The sequence below is a fragment of the Cetorhinus maximus genome, chromosome 11, assembly GCF_964194155.1.
Source record: "Cetorhinus maximus chromosome 11, sCetMax3.hap1.1, whole genome shotgun sequence".
Lineage (NCBI taxonomy): Eukaryota > Metazoa > Chordata > Chondrichthyes > Lamniformes > Cetorhinidae > Cetorhinus > Cetorhinus maximus.
The window spans coordinates 34,768,331-34,787,161 of record NC_135889.1 but is presented as its reverse complement, the minus strand read 5'-3'; the positions used below and the strand labels follow the sequence as shown (position 1 = coordinate 34,787,161).

Genomic DNA, 18,831 nt, shown 5'->3' with positions numbered 1-18,831 from the left:
TGGGTCCTGGAAAGGTCCTAGCCATTCAAGAAAGGAGGGAGACAGAAAGCAGGAAATTATAGCCCAGATAACCTAACATCTGTCATTGGGAAAATGTTAGAATCCATTATTAAAGAGATAGTACCAGGACATTTAGAAAATCATAATGCAATCAGGCAGAGCCAGCATGGTTTTGTGAAAGGGAAATCATGGTGACAAATTTATTAGAGCTCTTTGAGGATGCAACAAATAGGGTGGATAAAGAGGAACAAGATGTAGTGTACTTGGATTTCCAAAAGGTATTACATAAGGTGCCGCATAAAAGGTTATTACATTAGCTAAGAGATCATGGTGTAGGACGTGATATATCAAGCATATGACAAAGAAGATTGGCTAACTAACAGGAAACAACGGCAGGATTTTACAGTCAATGGACTTTTGAACGACTCGCCGCATTTTACAGGCCAGCCCCTGTCACGACAGGACTGTAAAAATCCGCCCTAAAAGTCAGGATAAATGGATCTTTTTCGGGTTGACAAATTAAAACTAATGGACTGCCACAGGGATTAATACTGTTTACCACAACTATTTACTATCCAAATTAATGACTGAGATGAAGGAACTGACTATTGTAGCCAAATTTGCTCTCAATACGAAGAAAGCAAGTGAGGAGAATATAAAGGATGGAATTGTCCAAGATTTGCACTAAGTGCGGTAGCGGGAGGGTAAAACGATATCCGTGATGGCAGGTTTTCATGCCATATCGCCCCAGACCCGCTGCATTACTTATGCATTCCCGGGAAACACGCCGTTTCCATGGCAGGTGGGCTCTCATTTGCCCACCACTCCATCATCTCACCGCTTCAGCACGCAGGGCGCCATATTTAAAGTCCAGCCGCACGCACACATTTCAGTACTTCCAGCCCAGGACTACTGCAGGGAAGATGTCCGCAAAAGGCAAAAAGACTGCAGCCCCCAAGTTTAATAACGCATCACTGGAATGCCATTTGGAGGCCGTAGAGGCCCACCGTGATGTCCTCTACCCTTGCTCAGGCTGCAGGATGGGCAGCAGCATCACCAACCCAGCATGGAGGGTGGTGGCAGAGGTGGTCAGCGCCAATGCCTTGCAAAAGAGGACAGCCACACAGTGCCGAAAAAGGATGAATGGTCTCATCCGATTCGCCAGGGAAACTCACTCTTCTCATCGTTCTCAACTCAGACACTCAGAAACACATCACACATCCATAGGGATCTCACACCTCAAGGGACAACGCCGCTAACTCTCACACACACCCTCACATCTCCATCAGGCTCATATCCTCTGGAACTCACATCCTCATTCCTGTCCATGGCACCGCTCATTACACAAAGATTCCACACAGTGCCATGTGTCCTGCTCACACTCTCTCCATCAGTTTTCATGCAGGAGAGGTCTGCTCACATCAGCAGGGAGAGGTTCCAGATTGGGGGTGGAGTGGCCCACATTAGGCCCCTCACTCACTTTGAGGAGCATGCCATCATGCTGACTGGTGAGGATGTGGACCCTGCCTGCGGGGGCAGCGAGGTCAGCGGCTGACACCCACCTGAGGATCCTACACCACATCATCCATCTCTCAACACAATTGTGAGTGCTCTCTCTCCTGTTTCTGACTCTGCAGTCATGCACTAATGATCTCTACATTGGTTCACAGGGAGCTCTGCAAGGGACTGACACCCTCAGCCAGCCAGTCCCTCAGCTCCATCCACGTCCTCATCTGCAACCAAGCGGACACTTCCTCCAATGAAGAGCTGGAAATAAGCAGCCTGGAAGACCCATCACAGCCTCCACCAGCACAGAGACACATCTCAGTGGGACCTAGATCTACAGCAGGCTCGGGTTCACAATCTGGTGGTCACCGCATAGACACATGTCCGCAGCAGGAGGAAGCAGGCTGAGCTGAGCTCCCTGGCACTCAGACGACTGCTGGGGAAGAGACATCTGTGAAGTCCAAGTCAGATGATGAACCTCTGGATTTGGCCTTCCAACTCATCCAGCAGAGTGAGCAGAAGGCAGGGGAACATCACACAGAGCTATTGGAAGCCCTCAACAGAGTAGAACTTGAGTCGAAGGAGTGCGTCCACCTGCTCTCTGATGAAGTGGTGCCCACATGTGCGCATATGGAGGTCTCCTTGGGGAGGATGGCAGACACCGTGGAGACCCTGGTCCAGCAGAATGTGGAGATGTGTGCAGGCCTGCACTCCACCGTGATGTCAACTCTTCCATGTTCCTCTGTATTAACCACAGACTTTCTGGAAGGCCTGACAATACACAAAGCATTTCATTGTGCATACCCATCAGCATTCTTCTGTAAGCCACTCCAGCAAAGTCCATATCTTAGTCTTCTGCAGGGGAACTTGCATGCAACCTCACGCTTTGGTAAGCTGGCACCTGTGCTCCCCTTTTCCTCTGCCCTGGTTCCAGGTAACTCAGTGCTCAGAGTCTCACCGTGTGCAGATTCTGTCTCTGTGCTACCCTCTACTCACGCAGTGTTAGTATCTGAGCTGGAAGATGAAATCGTGAGAGCTAGTGACATGTGTTTCATCTTCCTGCTCTTGCAGTTTTTCCCCCTCCACCACTGTTTGTCCTGGTTGCAGTTCTTGGATATCTGAAAGGAGAAAGGCACAAGAGTAGGGTTAGACCATAAGACATAGGAGCAGAAATTAGGCCGTTTGGCCCATCGAGTCTGCTCCGCCATTCAATCATGGCTGATAAGTTTCTCAACCCCATTCTCCCGCCTTCTCCCCATAACCTTTGATTCCCTTACCAATCAAGAACCTATCTATCTCGGTCTTAAATACACTCAATGACCTGGCCTCCACAGCCTTCTGTGGCAATGAATTCCATAGATTCACCACTCTCTGGCTAAAGAAGTTTCTCCTCATCTCTGTTCTAAAAGGTCTTCCCTTTACTCTGAGGCTGTGCCCTCGGGTCCTAGTCTCTCCTACTAATGGAAACATCTTCCCCATGTCCACTCTATCCAGGCCTTTCAGTATTCTGTAAGTTTCAGTCAGATCCCCCCTCATCCTTCTAAACTCCATCGAGTATAGACCCAGAGTCCTCAAACGTTCCTCATATGTTAAACCTTTCATTCCTGGGATCGTTCTCTTGAACCTCCTCTGGACCATCTCCAGGGCCAGAACATCCTTCCTGGGATACAGGACCCAAAATTGCTCACAGTATTCTAAATGTGGTCTGACCAGAGCCTTATAAAGCCTCAGCAGCACATCCCTGCTTTTATATTCTAGTCCTCTCTAAATAAATGCCAACATTGCATTTGCCTTCCTAACTACCGACTCAACCTGCAAGTTAACCTTAAGAGAATCCTGAACTAGGACTCCCAAGTCCCTTTGCACTCCGGATTTCTGAATTCTCTCCCCATTTAGAAAACAGTCTATGCCTCTATTCTTCCTACCAAAGTGCATGACCTCACACTTCCCCACATTGTATTCCATCTGCCACTTCTTTGCCCATTCTCCTAACCTGTCCAAATCCTTCTGCAGCCTCCCCGCCTCCTCAATACTACCTGTCCCTCCACCTATCTTTGTGTTGTGGTACGTGGAGACAGAGAAAGCCAAAGGTGCATTCTTGCACCATCTGCAGCTTGTATATCAGCAAAGAATGTGGGATAGGGGGTATGTGGCTTGGAGCATTGCTCAGTTTGTGTGGGGAAGGTGAAGATGTCAATGCCAGGCATGAGGCATGATTGATAGAAATTGTTGGTAGGTGAGTGATGGGGGTGTGGTGCATTGAGCAGTGTGTGAGGCTGGTGTTGCAGTTGGTGGGACATAGCACTTGAAAATATATTCACTAATCTTGACCACTTGTGTGAGGTCACTGAACTGTACGGCGCCGCAGTCAGGTCTTCGGGACTCGACTCCTGACATAGAGCCTGCATAAATCTGGCTGTTATTCCACTGTTCCAAAGTTTGAAGGATTGTCCATTTGTGGTGTTTAAAATCATAAATGAATTTGACCGGGTAGATATAGTTAAATTACTTCCTTTGGTAGGGGAATCAAGAAAAAGGGGGCATCATCTTAGAACTTGTGTCAGGTCATCCAGGAGTGAAATCATTAAGCATTTTTTTACCTGAAAGGGTAATAAAAACTTGGAAGTGTCTCCCCCAAAATGTTGTGTATGCTCTGTAAATCCAAACTTTCAATACTGAGATTGATAGATTTTTGTTAGATAAATGTATCGAGGGATAGGGAGCAAAGGTGAATAGATAGTGTTGAAGTGCAGATCAAACAGATGGCTGCACAGATGGTAGACTGTTTTTCCTATGTTGTTAGAAAAAAAAGAGAGCAAGTGTACAAATAAGCCACGATCTAGCTAGAAAGCAGAACTGGATTAATGGGCTGAATGGCCCAGTCTTGTGCTTCGATTCCAATCCTCTCCCATGTTATACCTCAGAATAGAAAAATAGGTCATCTTAGCTCATAATTAACTGATATTTGGAACAGCAAACTTTCATTACAGAAATTATTTTCAAAATGGCAACTTCATTACATTTCAGTTTAATAAATTACGTAGAAGAGATGCTTGAAATGTAAGTGCTTGATCACTGGAAAGGCACTTATTAGGATTCAATCCTGTTTAGTTTCAATGGAAAATGTTGTGTACAAAATGAAAACAGATATAAAGCATCAAACTCCATCCTCTTTGATGTTTTATTTGCAGTTCATTCTTTTTAAAAAGTCTCATGAGTGACAACAAAGTTAGATCCGCTATTTTAACTACAACAATTTGAACTTATGTAATTTATTGAACATATTAAAATGTCTCAAACTGCTTCACAGGAGCATTATAAATCAAAGCCCAGAAGGCAAAAACCAGTGCTCTTATTTCCCAGTTTTTACTGGTGTTCCATTTTAAGATATACAAAACCAGTTCAGACCAGTATTCTTATTTCCCAGTTTTTACTGTTCTTTCAATCTGGGAATGGAATTTAAAAACAAAGATGAAAATTTTAAAACCAACGCGTTGCTTAACCTGGAGCTAATGTAGGTCAATGAGCACCAGGTGATGGTTGAAAGGAGATTTGATGTGACTAAGGTCATAGGCAGCAGTGTATGATGGCTGCAAGTTTATGGAGGGTAGAACATAGGAGGCTGACCAGGAGTGTGTTGGAATAGTAAAGCCTAACAAAAACTAAAGACATGGATAAGGATTTCAGCAGCAGATGAGAGCAGGGGCAGGGGTAGAGTTGGGCAGCGTTACGGAGAAGGAAATAGTTGAGCTGAATGATGGTGCAAGTTTGTGGTTGGAAGCTCATCTTGGCATCAGCTATGGTACCAAGGGTGCTTTGCCCTTAGAAGGGCTGTAAGATAAACCCCACCCCACCCCCACCGTACAAGCCAGAAAGGCACTTTCAGAATTGTTGGCATGTTTGAACCTTCCTGTCACACTGAGGAAAATCCCAACTCGACTGACAAAAGTCACGTACTTGTGTTAACTGTGCCTGCACCAGATTCATACACATGCAATTCAATTTGAATCTTATTTACACTTTCAGAGTAACAGCAGTTATCTCTGGTTAATGCAGTCTGTAGTTTAAATGGGCAGATTCATCAGCAGAATACCGGCCACCCGCTGGCTTTAATTAGAAGCAATGCGGGAAAAGAGATTAATAAGAGAGAGCAGAGCATGTCGGTAACAGATGTATGTTTGAGCCTCACTTTTCCAGGACCCCAACTTAAATATAAACCTGCCTTTGGATTTGGACTTGAAATCTCCATGGGAATTCTGCACTGAGCAACTGGCAATTCATGCCACACAATCATTGTACTAAAATAGTTCTGAGGGCCACATATAAATGGTTACAGTGTTAATATTGTAGTATATGAGAACATTTTTGCCTCGTGTCCAGAGAAAGGCTGGAGAAGATTTAATGAGATCATTTCCGTTCAATTCGTTCTAGTTTGAACAGGAACACTATTTCTCTAAAACAGAATCAATTGAATTTACGTCTATTTATAATGTAATACCAATTCTGCCAATAATGCACTTTGAATCTTGCTTTCTAATTTAGATAATCAAATCGTTCATTCAGCAATATGAAATGGCCCCACAATAAAATAATTAAATAAGTATTAAACATGAAATAAGTATGCATTGATTCATATAGTGAGCCATAATCAACTAGGCACATTTCTCCCCGTGGTCAGATTTTTTTTCTTGCCTTTTTAATGAAATGGCACTGAGCCAATTGAAAACCCTGCTCCTTAGGATATGTAAGTAAATTACATTGCACTTCATGTACACTCATTATTGAAATTACATTTGCAATTGATTTTTTTCTTCAAAACACCCCTTGCTTCTAGCTAAGCCGAGTGCCCAGTTTTCCACCCCTACACGGCATCAGATAATAATGAGTGAAAGAAGACCATTCGGCCCATCTTATTTCATCACTCCAGAGAGATCCAAACTCCCCCCACCCACTCCCATTGTAAGATGCACTTGTTCCTTTGCCAGCTCCTAGTTTTTTGCTTCCATGACTCTTGTCAGAAAGCTTACTCCACAGGTCAATCGCAATTTTTATGGACAGGAGTTTCCTAATCAGTGCCCAACCAAATAATTAACATGGTAATTACAGGTAACAGGCATTATTAGTTCAGGATTACCTGGAAAAACTCAGCAGGTCTGGCAGCATCGGTGGAGAAGAAAAGAGCCGACGTTTCGAGTCCTCACAACCCTTCAACAGAACTGAGTATAGTTAGGAGAGGGGTGAAATATAAGCTGGTTTAAGGGTGGGGGGGAGAGGGGGGGGTGGTTAACCAGCTTATATTTCACCCCTCTCCTAATTATACTCAGTTCTGTTGAAGGGTCATGAGGACTCGAAACGTCGACTCTTTTCTTCTCCACCGATGCTGCCAGACCTGCTGAGTTTTTCCAGGTAATTCTGTTTTTGTTTTGGATATCCAGCATCCACAGTAGTTTTTTGTTTTTATTATTATTAGTTCAGGTTCAGGATTGAGATTAGCAGTACCTCTGGTTACATCACATCACATGCTACTAGCAGTGGAGGGGTATGATAGACAATAGGCTTGAACTGAGTTTGCAGTCCAAAACTTAGCATCAATATGTTTGAACACTGGTGCACATGAAACTGAATCTTTTTCAGTGGAAGACTATTTGGCTTGGTGTCACTGCCATTTGTTGTTTCATTTCTTGAGACATGAAATAAAGATGCAACACTAAACTCTGCATAATAGTAATGAGGAGCAACAGATGCAACAAATACTATTGAAAAGAAGCCTTACAACATAGTCCCAAACAGTGCTTATACCTTAATTATTTTACCATGGAATAAACAAAACCAAGGGAGGTTATGCTGGAACTGTATAAAATGCTGGTTAGGCCACAACTGGAGTACTGTGTGCAGTTCTGGTATAGGAAGGATGTGATTGCACTGGAGAGGGTGCAGAGCAGATTTCCCAGGATGCTGCCTGGGCCAGAGGGTCTAAGCTATGAGGAAAGATTGGATGGCCTTGATTTGCTTTCCTTGGAGGTTGAGAGGGGACCTGATAAAGGTGTATAAGATTATGAAGGGCATGGATAGGATGGATAGGAAGGCACTTTTTCCATTAGTAGAGGGCTCAATAACCAGGAGGTTTAAGGTAAGGTAATTTAAGGTACGAGGTAGAAGGCTAAGAGAGGAGTTGAGGAGAAATGTTTTCACCCAGAGGGCTGTGGGAGTCTGGAACTTACTGCCTGATAGGGTGGTTGAGTCAGAAACTCTCTTAACATTTAACAAGTATTTAGATATTCACTTGTGTTGCCATTGTTATGACACAGCTGTTGGTAAAGGCAGAGTTGTTTAAATCCCAGACGGAAACTTGAACAACTGTCGTAACCTACAATTTCAATTGGTATGTTTGAGATGCAGCTCTGAATTCAGGAATAAGACCAACAAGCCTCAAGAGGGTTTTTATATAAAAGTAAATTAAACATTTATTAATTTACAACAAACTAAACGCATAAAAATGTCTACAAATTACTACCATAATAACTTTTAAACAAATCCCCAAATTAATCACTCCCAGGTAAATCGTCACCAAGGCAACAATAACCCATAGACTTTAAACAGACACCAGGCAAAGCACATTTGACCTTACAAATTCAAAATGAGGTTCCTTGCAGTTTGTTTCCTTTGCATACACAGTTGTGGACTTACAGGCTGGTTAGATCTTAAATGCCTCTGACTTACATGCACAAACTCCTTTCTGTTTATGCCTAGCTTTTTCTTTGAATGTAAATTTTCCATTGCATTACTAGGCTTTTAATTTTACCTCTCCTAATAATAATATCCTTCCATTCCACCAATTTTATTAGTAATATAAACACATTGCTTGGTGTCTCCCAGCTAGGCGCAAGATTTTACCCATTCTTTTGAATGGTTTATTCAACAAATGCAAATTTACACTTTACCTTCTCCTCCTTACGTTTATCTAATTAACATCTCAAACTACTATACATCAAAGCACCCAGACTAGCTGTCTTTAATCCAATTAAGACACAAACAGACACACACATAGGCACAGACCCTACTACAATTCCAATTGAACAATAATTTCCAATAACATTATAGACATTAATACCTTTTCATGACATCCCCCTCCCTATTGAAGAGTGAACCGTCATAATTTTAAAAGATGGCTTCATTTTTTAATAATCCAGCTCACACTATCCTATATTTATTACACTATTACATTACCAGATGCTTGAATTATATAACAGTATGTACACACATGTCCTTGGTATCAACAGAAATCACTCCAATCCAGTGTCCAAGTTTTTTTTTAAATGTCCAATTTTCCCTTTAAGCTTCAAACTCTTGATAATGTATCTGCAAATAGATTTCCTCCACCAGCAACATGTATAATCCATAGATTAAATGGTTGTAATAATAGACTCTACCTAAAAGGTCTTGCACTTTTGTCTCAAAATTTGTCCAAAAACTTCAAAGGATTGTGGTCTGTATAAACAATTGTTTCTGATGAATTGTTTGCAACATAAATTTCAAAATGCTGCAATGCTAACACCAAACCCAAGGTCTTTTTCTCGATCATTGAATATGCTCTGTTGTGCATTTAATTTCTGTGAAAAATACCCTATCGGTTTTTTAATTCCAGAGTCATCTTCCTGTAACAGTACGGTCCCAAATCCTATATCACTCGCATCAACAGCCAACTTAAATTGCTTGGCATAATTGGGTACTGCCAAAACTGGTGTCCTAGTTAAACAATTTTCAAACTATCAAAGGACTTCTGACACTCCAGTGTCCATTGAAACTTCTTGTTCTTTTTTAATAGTTCAGTCAGTGAAGCAACCACACTGCAAAAATTTGGTACAAATTTCCGGTAAAGCCCACTCATGCCCAGAAACCTGAGAACTTCTCGTTTTGTTGTAGGCACTGGGAAATCCATGATAGCCTTGACTTTTGCATCTCTCAGAGCCACCTTACCATATCCAGTGCTATGGCCGAGATACGTAACTTGCGCTTTTGTAAATTCACTTTTAGCCAAGTTCATCACCAAATTAGCTTCTTGTAATCAAGAAAATAATTCTTCCAGATGCTGTAAATGCTCATCCCACATCTGACTGAAAACTATCAGATCATCAACATAAACAGTACAATTGCTTAGACCTCAATTACTTTGTCAGTCTTTGAAATGTCACAGGTGCATTCTTCATGCCAAATGGCATGACTTAAAACTTATATAGTCCATTTGGCATCACAAAAGCCAATATTTCCGTTACCCTTTCCGATAACGGTACCTGCCAATATCCTTTTAGCAAGTCAATCTTTGTGATAAATTTTGATTGTCCCACTTTCTCAATACAATCCTCCAACCATGGTATAGGATATGAATCCGCTTTTGACACCACATTCACCTTTTGATAGTTCACACACAGTCTTTGTGTTCCATCCAGTTTCAGTATCAGCATGATAGGTGAATTCCAGTTACTGCAACTAGACTAATATCATTTTGAAGCATGAAATCAATTTCTTTCTCTACTTGTGATAACTTTGCCAGATTAATCTATAAGGATGTTGCCTTATTGAAGATGAAACCTGTACAGATACAGCATATATAGCTAAATCTGTCTTCCCCAACTTATTCCCACAAATAGGTTTATGTGACTTTTTTTTATTCGTTCATGGGATGTGACGTCACTGGCTAGGCCAGCATTTATTTCCCATCCCTAATTGCCCTTGTTTGGAGGGCATTTTAAGAGTCAACCACATTGTTGTGGGCCTGGAGTCACATGTAGACCAAGCCAGGTAAGCACAGCAGATTTCCTTCCCTAAAGGACATTGGCGAACCAGATGGGTTTTTACAACAATCGACAATGATTTCATGGTCATCATCAAGCTTTCAATTACAGATTTTTATTGAATTGAAATTTTACTATCTGCCCTGCAATAGCTTTTCCAAATCACTTTGACACTTGTTTGGAAGGTAACTCAATATTTTATTTAAATGTTCAAGCACCCCCTCATTATCCAATTTGATTAGAGAAAAATCAATTTCAGGGTCCTGCACTTCTACCTCTTTCTCATCATCCACCATCATTAATACCTCTTTTTGTTCCTCTTCCTTGTCAAAGTACTTTTTAAGCATATTTACTTGACACACCCTTTGCTTCTTTCTTCCATCTGAAGTATTTATTAAATAATTACTTCACTCAATTTCTTTTTAACCCTGTAAGGTCCACTAAATCTTGTCTTTAATGAATCACCTGGTACCGGTAATAGAACTAGCACTTTCTCTCCAGAAACAAAACTGCGAGCTGTCACTTTCTTGCCTGTCTTCATTTTAATTACTTGCTGTGACATCTTTAAATGTTCCTTAGCCAACTCACATGCTCTGTTCAATCTTTCCTTGAAATTTGAATCGTAATCCAGTAGAATAGTTTCTGAATTTTGACCCACCAATTTCCCATGAATCAGTTTAAGTGGCCCCCTTACCTCATGGTCATAAACTAGTTCAAAAAGGCTAAAACCAGTCGATGCATTACGAGCATCTCTACTAGCAAATAACCAGAGTGAAATTTCCCTATCCCAATCCTGCGGATAATTTTGACAGTACGCACTGATCATAATTTTTAAAGTTTGATGCCATCTTTCCAAAGCTGCTTGTGACTCCGGATGTTAAGCTGTTAACTTAAATTATTTTATCCCCAAACTGTTCATTACGTCCTTAAATACCTATGACATAAAATTTGAATCCTGATCTGACTGTATTTCTTTAGGTAAACTGTATCTTGTAAAAAAAATTTAGTAAACTCCTCCACAATTTTCTTGGTTGTAATATTTCTTAAAGATATTGCTTCAGGAAACCTGGTAGACGCATCCATTATTGTCAGTACATACTGATTTCCACTTTTAGTCTTAGGGAGGGGTCCTTTACAATCAATCATGACCCGAGTAGAAGATTTTTCAAATGCTAGTATTGGGATTAAAGGCGCCATCTTAATCACTGCTTGTGGTTTCCCTGCTACCTGACATGTGTGACATGTTCTACAGAATTTGACTGCATCCCTATGGCCAATAAAAATGTTTCCGTACTTTTGCCTGTGTCTTTGTAACTCCTAAATGTCCCCCCATTGGAATTTCATGAGCAATTCTCAGAATCTCATTTCTATACCCTAATGGGATAACAATCTGATGTACCTCCCTCCAGCTTTCATTTGCTGAAACATGACCCAGTCTCAATTTTCTCATTAAAATGTCACCCTTAAGGTAATAACATACTGGAATACATTTTGCCTATGTTTCTGAGTAAGCTATCTGATATAACTGTTTTAATTGCAAATCATTTCTCTGTAACTCCACTAATCCCCTTGAGCTAAACACTTCAGCTGAATTGTCCTGTAGTCTTTCCTCCTGAACAATGTTGTCCAACACAGTGACAGCTAATTGGATTTTGACACCTTCTTCTTGCCTTTGGACTGCCTGCCCTTCTTGTTTTTCTTCAACCTGTGTGCCTGTGACCTCATTACCATACAATCTGGAAACAATCCAGGATGTTCTCTGTAACACAAGCCTGTTGAAAACATGTCTACAGGCTGCTCAACTACCATAGGCATCACCCAAATCTGTGCCCCAGCCATACCATTACTCAGAATAAATTGAACCCCTGCAATGGACAATTTTTCCACTACTCTAACAATCACCTCACCTGTCTTCCATTTGTTCTTTAAATTTATCTTCCACAATGGAATAGGTTTAGCATCTTCATGAACCCCACTTATTATCACCTATTAATACTCCCTCTGAATAACAAATGTCACTATCCCACAACATTAAGGATTGACTAGCCCCTGCGTCTCTTAAAATTTTAACATCTTTACCTACTCCACTCTGTACACATGGAAAGACCTTCCCTTCTCACACAAAATCTTTAAATATTTCTGCAACTTTCCCCTCAGAATTCTCTTGGGTAAATTGTGAACACATTCCCACTTCTTTACCTATCACTGATTCTCACTGTTTTACATGTACACAAACCATTGGTTTCTCCTGTGCCTGAACTTCAGAACCCACAGTACTTTTATTTCCAGAACTTTTCTGCACCCCAATAATTCCAACAGACTTTTCCAGTAATGTCCAACTGATTTTGTATGCCCCACTTTATTACAATGAACACACCTCAATTTTCGAATGTCACTCTTACCCTCAGCACCTTCCTTTATATTCTGAAAAAAAACTTCCTGGGAATTTCCAGCTACTTCTCTTCACTGACTACCCACCTTCCCACTTTCTATCCTTTTTGGATTTAAAAGGGTGACAAAAAAAAGTTTATCTCTATGAACTAACTCATGATCATCAGCCATCTCTGCTGTTTGCTTTACAGAATCAACTCTCTGCTCCTCCACATGAGTTCTCACTATCGAAGGGATTGAATCTTTAAATTCTTCCAAAAGAATTACCTCTCTAGGAGCTGCATATGTTGTCTCTATTTTTAATGCACGTATCCACCGGTCAAAATTACTTCATTTTGCTCTCTCAAATTCAATATAAGTTTGCCCAGGCTGTTTTCTCATATTCCTAAATTTCTGCCTGTATGCTTCAGGAACCAACTCATATGCACTCAAAATAGCCTTTTTCACCACATCATAATTCACCGATACTTCTTCAGACAGTGAAACATATACCTTATCTGCTCTACCCACCAACTTAGAATGTAACAAAAATGTCCAGTTTTCCTGTGGCCATTTCATCTTTTAGCTATCTTCTCAAATGAAATAAAGAATGCTTCAATATATTTTTCTTCAAACTTTGGAAGGGCTTGTACATATCAAAACATCTCCCCACTGGGTTTTAGGTTAAAGGTTTTTTCATCATCAGAACTCTCCTTAGAATTCAAGATTTTTTTTTAACTTCCAGTCTTTTAAGCAGGTATTCTCTTTCCCTTGCTTCTTTTTCTTTATCCTTCTCTCTTGCCTGAAATTCCAGTTCTAACTTCCTTTCTTTCTCCTGCCTTTCTGCTCGCTCCCTTTTGAATGCTCTGTCTCTTTCCTTTGCTTCTGATTCAAGTTTTTTCAGTTCCTTTGCTTGTTCAAGTTCAATCATCTTCATTTGTAACTGAAGTCTCACTACCTCCAGCTGCGACTCACTAGTGTCAGGTAGCACTTCCAACTTTAGATGCTGTACTATAACTTTAATTATATTTGATTTCCTAGCCCCAGCAGGTAACCCTACTTTTAACTTACCTGTCAACTCTGTTAACTTATTCTTGGATATGTTTTGTAACCCAATCAGAGTTTTATCTCCTACTCCCAGACAAGTCTTAGCAATTGTCAAAGCCACCTTGTAGTCTCACCACTTATAAAAAACCTCACCAACTCCTGACTTCAAAGTGCTTATTGTACTCATAACTTTACGATTCACCAATTCCAAACCAATCAAGGAATTACAAATAATTTCTCGCCAAAAGCCCCCAATTGTTATGACTCAGCTGCTGGTAAAGGCTGAGTTGTTTAAATCCCAGAGGAAAACTTGAACATAAGTACTAGGAGCAGGAGTAGGCAATTCAGCCCCTCGAGCCTGCACCACTATTCATTACGATCATGGCTGATCTCATTTCAGCCTCAACTCCAATTTCCCGCCCTCTCCCCATAACCTTTCAACCCATTACTAATTAAAAATCTGTCTATCTCCTCCTTAAATTTATTCAGCGTCCCAGCATCCACTGCACTCTGAGGTAGTGAATTCCACAGATTCACGACCCTTTGAGAAAAGTAATTCCTCCTCATTTCTGATTTAAATCTACCACCCCTTAGCCTAAAACTATGGCCTCTCGTTCTTGAATGCCCCACAAGGGGAAACATCTGCTCCACGTCTACTTTGTCTATCCCCTTTAGCATCTTATATACCTCAATTAGATCGCCTCTGATCCTTCTAAACTCTAGCGAGTATAGGCCTAAACTGCTCAATCTCTCCTCATAAGACAAGCCCCGCATCTCTGGAATCAATCTAGTGAATGGGATTAGTGTAGTCAGATCTTTGGTTGACTGGTGTGGACATGATGGGCCAAATGGCCTCCTTCTGTGCTGTAAATGTCTACAAGTCTGGGTCTATGAGAAATCTCAGAGAAAAATCCATTTGACATTATCTTCACATTTCTCTCAGTGTATCACTTTAGCATATAAAGCTGTTGCAGAATCTTTTCTTTTAAAAGTGAGAAACAACCAGGTAAAAGTAATTCTTTCACCAGCAAATATTAAAAACATAATGAAGCTTGCAGGTGTAAAATTCAGTATCTAGTGTTATTGTTTTGCCCTCTGATCAAATTCCTGACTGACCTTTCTGAATCACTTCAGAAAACATAAAATACATCACTTCAGCTTCAATGATTTTCCCAAGTTTATTTTTGTAGTGAGAATTCTTAGTATAATGTGGTAATTAACTGAGATTGCAGCAGAGTGAGTGACACAGTGTTAACACTTTCAGATCAATTGAGAGTTCAGGACTGAGTGACACACTATCCGTACTGTGGAATCAATCAAAAGGGCAGGAGAGTGAGTGACAAACTATTCACATAATGTGATCAATTGAGAGAGCAGGAGATTGAGTGACACACTGTGACACTGACATAATTGAGAGAGCAGGAAAGTGAGTGACAAAATATTCACATAATGAGATCAATATAGAGGGCAGGAGACCTTATTCACACTGGAATCAATCATGAATTTAGGAGTGACTGACACACTGTTCACATTGGAATCAATCACTAGGGCAGGAGAGTGTGTGACAAACTATTCGCACAATGAGATCAGTTGAGAGAGCAGGAGATTGAGTTACACACGATTCACACTGGAGTCAATGAAAAGGGAAGAGATTGAGTGACACATCATTCACACAGATCGATCGAGAGAGCGGAGAGCGGGAGAGTGAGTGTCACACTGTTCACACTGAGATCAATCAAGAGAGCAGGAGAGTGAGTGACACACTATTCACGGTGTGTTCACAATATAAGATCAAACTGGCAGTCGAGTAGACTGAGAAAGAGCGGTAAATTATTTGAAATTAGCAATAAGTGTTGTTTTAGTGCACTTTAATGTAAATGATCAATCATGGCCGTCAAAAACAAAGCTGGCGTAACCAAATGAAAGAGTTTTTGTTTTCATAGCACAGCATCATTTTAAATTTTAGTGCAGGGCATCCCTTGTCATTTTGCGGTAAATGGTGGGTGAAGAACTTAAAGCCCTTAGAGGTTGAAATAAGGAATCTGAACTTTCTGCTCAGCCTGGTGGAACTGGACAAGTTGAAAGAGGAAGATACCTAGACTAGCAGCCCAGCAGTGCATTACCACTGTTTCCAATATCAGCATTACTCAATCCTTTCCTACAAAGAAATAAGAGCAGAAAAGTACCTGCTTTGCTAGATTGACCACCCCCACACCCACATTCTTACCATATTTATCATACATTCCTCTCTGAAAATGTATCCAGATTGGGGAGTTCTATTGGTATTGATTGTAGACATGAAATAGCGCTTATTTGCAGAGGAATATATGAGGTTAGGAGCAGGAGTTGGCCTTTCGAGCCTGCTTTGCCATTCGATAAGATCATAGCTGATCTGATTTTGGTCTCTACTCCACTTTCCTGCCTGCCCCCATAACCCTTGACTCCCTTGTTTATCAAAAATCTATCTAACTCAGCCTTGGATAAATTCAGCAACCAATCCACTGCTTTCTGGGGAACAGAATTCCACAAACTAATGACACTGTGAGAGAAAAAATGCTTCCATACCTCCACTTTAAAAGGAGACCTCTTATTTTTAAACTATGTCCTCAAACTATATGAGTCTGCCCCACAAGAGGAAACTTCCTCCCGGTATCCACTCTTTCAAGTCCCCTCAGGATATTTATGCCTCAGTAAGATCACCTCTCTTTCTTTCAAACTCCAATGGGTATAGACCCAACCTGTTCAACCTTTCTTCAAAGGATCAGCCCTTCATCCCAGGACTGCGTCGAGTTAACCTTCTCTGGAATGCTTTTCACACAATTATATCCTTTTTCAAATAAGACAACCAAAACTATGCGCAGTACACTAGGGGCGACATTTTCTCCCCACCGTTGGAGGGGATATGCAGGAGCGGGCGGGCTCCTGATTGGTGCCCCTGGTTGGGGGCTTGCCGCCATTTCATTCGCCAATTAAGGCCGCCCAGCGTGACGTCTGCCAGGAAGTGCTATGCGCTCCCTGTGCGGTCGGGAGTTGGGGGGGGTGGAGTTGGATTCCCTGAGCCAGCAATGTGCTGCCTCAGAGAGATCGGCTCAGATTTGAAACTTCAAATAAACATGAGAAAAAAATGTTGCTACCATGTCCCCTCATGTGACACTGTCACATGAGTTGGGAAATGTCCATAACTTTTATTTTGAAATATTCTGAGATTTTTAAATCACTCACGAAACCTCATCCTGCCCGTGGATGAGGTTTCATGTTTTTTCAGAAGCCCGTCAGGTTGCCCTTAAGGTTGGATGGGCAGGTCCATTAATGATATCAATTAGTTTTTTAATGGCCTTTATAGGCCGTTGACAGGTCGGCAGGCGTGCAGCCGACTCGTTGCGCACCCACCAACCTGAAAATCCAAATGACGCGGGGTGATGTCAGGCTGCACGCCCGACATCATCCCACATCATTTTACGCATTGGTGAGCAGGCTCCGTCCCCGCTTGCCGAACAGAAGATTCTGCCCTAGACGTGGGGTGCAATTTTGTTGAGGCATCAGGTCTGCTGACTGGAGAGCCAGCGAGAGACCCATGCTGCCTCTTTTCGTGAAGATCTGCCAAACCACAAGCCAATCAGGCAGTGGGAAGGACACTGGATGACCTTTGGCTGGAATTAAGAACCTGGGGATGGAAGTCTCACCTATTGAGAGCTGCCGGCCAATCAGAGGCTGGCAGGTCTTGTGCTCAGCTGCGCCACAGGGGAGGCGGTGGCTGCTGCAGGGAAAACTTCTACCCGAGTCCTAGGATCACGGAGTAGCCCAGGCCACAGGTAAGTAATGTGGGGAAGGGGTTTTGTGGGGTGCGGGTCACAGTGAGAGTGGTGTAGGGGGTTCGGCAGCAAGGGAAGGGTGTGGCTTTCAGTGCACCCTCCCACCCCAGAGGTGACAAGCTGGCTGCACAGTTTTAGTTGCTGTGCATGCTGCATGGTGACAAGCCCACCCGCAGCTGCTTTAATACAGCAGCGATGGAATGAGGCTCTTAAGTGGTATTAATTGGTCACTTAAGGGCCTCAATAGGCAGCAGCGCCACAATGGGACTTTGTGCCCAGAACTTAATTCTAGTGGAGGCAAGAAGGCAGCAGAGTTCCAGTATCTCAGCATCCCGCCTAATTACATGATTTTCCCGCCTCCAAGCTCACCACCAGAGGGAACAGAAGATTCTGCCTATGGTCTCAGCAAGACGCTGGACAGCTGCAGTAAAACGTCCCAACTTTTATATTCCATTCCCCTTGCAATAAACAGGAACACTCCATTTGCCTTCCTAACCACTTGCTGTACCTGCATACTAACTTTTTGTGATTCATGTACTGGGACTACCAGATCCCTCTGTAGCACCGAGTTCTGCAATCTCGCCCCATTTAAATAGTATACTGTCTTTCTATGCTTCCTGCTAAAGTGGAAAGTTCACATTTTCCCACAGCAAAACTCCATCAGCCAATTTTTTTCCCATTTAACCTATCCATATCCAAATAGTCATTTGGTATTACAGAACTTGAGTATTGCTGAAAAAAGAGACATGTCTAAGCTTTTCGTCTTGCACTCATCAGGACATTCACAAGAATACCAATATAAGGGGGGAAAGTTTAGGCATGTCTCTTTTTTCAGCAATACTATCTATATCCCTTTACAGACTCTCTCCCTCCTCTTCACAGCTTAATTTCCTATCTATCTTGGTGTCATAGGCAAAATTAGCTACCATACATTTGGTCCCTTCATCTAAGTCATTGATATAGATTGTGAATAGTTGAGGCCCCAGCACTGATCCCTGTGGCACCCCACTAGCCACAAGCTTGCCAACCTGAAAATTATCAATATATCTGTGCTCGCTGCTTCATGTTAGGCAACCTATCCTCTCTCCATGCTAATATGTTACCCCCTACACCATGAGCTCTTATTTTGTGTAGTAACCTTTGATGTGGCACCTTATCGAATGCCTTTTGCAATCCCAGTACACATTGCCTACGGGTTCTACTTCATTCACCTTGCTTGTTACTTCTTCAAAGAACTCTAAGAAATTAGTTAAACGCATAAAACCATGTTGACTCTGCCTAATCCCATTATGATTTTCTAAGTA

The 18,831-nt window shown here is 41.8% G+C and overlaps 1 protein-coding gene across 1 annotated transcript in view; it reads left to right on the top strand.

Moving 5' to 3' along the window:
* LOC144686980 (voltage-gated delayed rectifier potassium channel KCNH8-like) overlaps nt 1–18,831 on the top strand; it is an 801,058-nt gene that overhangs the window by 738,785 nt on the left and 43,442 nt on the right. The gene's annotated exons all lie outside the window — the stretch shown is intronic.